Source organism: Urocitellus parryii, chromosome 5 (genome assembly GCF_045843805.1).
Source record: "Urocitellus parryii isolate mUroPar1 chromosome 5, mUroPar1.hap1, whole genome shotgun sequence".
Taxonomy (NCBI): Eukaryota; Metazoa; Chordata; class Mammalia; order Rodentia; family Sciuridae; genus Urocitellus; species Urocitellus parryii.
Window position 1 is genome coordinate 98,879,255 of NC_135535.1, and position 2,153 is coordinate 98,881,407.

Consider the following 2,153-nt stretch of genomic DNA (forward strand, 5'->3'; position numbering starts at 1 on the left):
TAAAAAGAAGGGGAGAGAGGAGTTTATTGGCAACACCACTAAAAAACACCAAAAAGGACAGAAAAACTTACTAGAACTTAAGAATATCAGTTTCCTTGAAAAGTTTTTAAAACCAACCACTGCCTTATGCACAATATGTACAATATGTACAATGTTCTGTTCGTTTCCACAAAAGCATAATCGCTGGCGTTCTCTGGTTATGATGGATGCAGTCTCAGTCTTGGCTTCCTAGGCACAGGAGGACTTCCGGCCCTGCACCTCTAGCTGCAGGCTGTTTGGACTGCAGCTGCACTCAGCAGCCAGAAAGTTCCCTGCACCTGTTCGGTCTTGTTCTAGATGGTGCCAAGGATGACTAGTGACCTCTCTGTGTGCATATTGTTCTGGTGACCCTTCAGATCAAATGCCTTGGCAAATGTTTTGGTGCAGGAGCCAACACAAAGGACTGTCCCCTCTCTGTCTCCTTTCATGGTCCTTGAGGTGGGACTTGCGTTTGAAGGCTTTGTCACACTTGTGACAGAATGACTGTCCTTTGCTTCTGTGAACTCTCTAGTGTTTCTTCAAAATAAATTATTTTCCACACAACTCACAACTACAGGCCCTATAATTCCATGTGGATTTTTAGGTGTTCTTCCAGGTGGACCTTCTTCACATATTTCACAAACAAACATCCTGTCCATTGTGTGGAGTTTTTCCTGCTTCCTCAAGCTGCTTTCATCAGAAAACATCTTAAAACTTGCTTGGCAGACAGTCAGCTCCCAGTGGTGACCATACAGGAAATACTCAAACTTCATGCCCCTGGCGGCTGTTGTCCAGCCTGGCACCTGTTCATCTTTCACACCACGTGTTTCATCCTTAAATGTTAAGGCCTGAGGGTTCTGGAACCCTTAATCTTTGGACTCAGGGTTTTTCATGGATTCTACTTCCTGGTCATAGCAATTGACTTTTGCAACTTCCTTGATCCCGTGTTCTTTCAAAATCACTTCCTGAACCTTGACTGAAGTTGTAGGTCACTTACCATCCTCCTGACATGCCATCATCATCCAGTGTCAGCAGTCTCTCCAGTGGGGCAATTTATGTTGAGACAATACTTCTCCTTGACTGACTGGTATTTTCATTAGAATTAGATGCATCTCACTTCTGAGAACAGAGATTATCCAAAAATCAGATGCCAAGAATATGACTCAAGTACATCATTAACATCCCTCTTTTTCAGAGAAATCTTTGCTGTATACATGCAGATCTTGACTTCTTCAAATACACCAGAACAAAGAAAATTTACTATCTGTTTCCTAAGAGCTATTTACCTCCCATTTTTTTTAAAAGCTTTTTCACATAAGTGCTGCAGGCTGAGAGAACACATCTGTGTGCTCTGAATTTCACATCTTCAACCACAATTGTAATATCACAAAATTCTTCTTCGAGCCATTGTTTGTTTGATGTTTTCAGGAACAGAGTTTTAGAAGCGTTGTAATTTGGTTGGGTGGTTTCAGACATCCTGATGAAAAGCTCCATGAACAACTCAGTTGACTATTTTAATACCTTAAGCACCAAAATATTCAAATCAGAATAAGTCTGATCACGGGCACACCAGACTTGTAGCCAGGCACAGTCACGTCACGGACACTGCACACACACATACACACACACATACACACACACCCAAGCTCCCTGCATTTACTAGCTTGCAGGCTGGATTGGAATGGACACACAGTGCAGGAACATTTGGGTGGCAGTGTTTTGGCTTTTTTCTTTATGTTTTGTTTTTTTAGTTTGGGGAGGAGCTGAGGTGCAAAGGGTCCACATCCGTGATGGTAGCAGCCTTTCTCCTGCAGGTGCACAACCTGCCTTCCCAACTATGAACCCTTTTACCCCTTTTTCTGACAATATATCCAAGCATCATCTTCCAAAAGATTTGAGTTCTTCAAGACCAGTAACAATGCTTCATTCACCTTTGTATTCCCAGTGCTGGGCAAAGATCCCTGCCAAGGTGATTGCTAAATATTAAATTTTACTGAATTAGTGGTGGAAGAATGCAGATAAAACCTTTCAGGAATTCCCAAATAGGCATGCCATCACAAAGAAACCCAAGGATAGGACCTTAAACAAGAAAAAAATTCAGAACAAGCATCCCCATACTGAACCTCAGAACACTC

The 2,153-nt window shown here is 42.3% G+C and overlaps 1 pseudogene; it reads right to left on the reverse strand.

Annotated features, from left to right (window-relative positions):
• Positions 1-260: 260 nt before the first annotated feature.
• Positions 261-1,512, reverse strand: LOC113198218 (zinc finger and BTB domain-containing protein 14 pseudogene; annotated as a pseudogene).
• Positions 1,513-2,153: the final 641 nt, after the last annotated feature.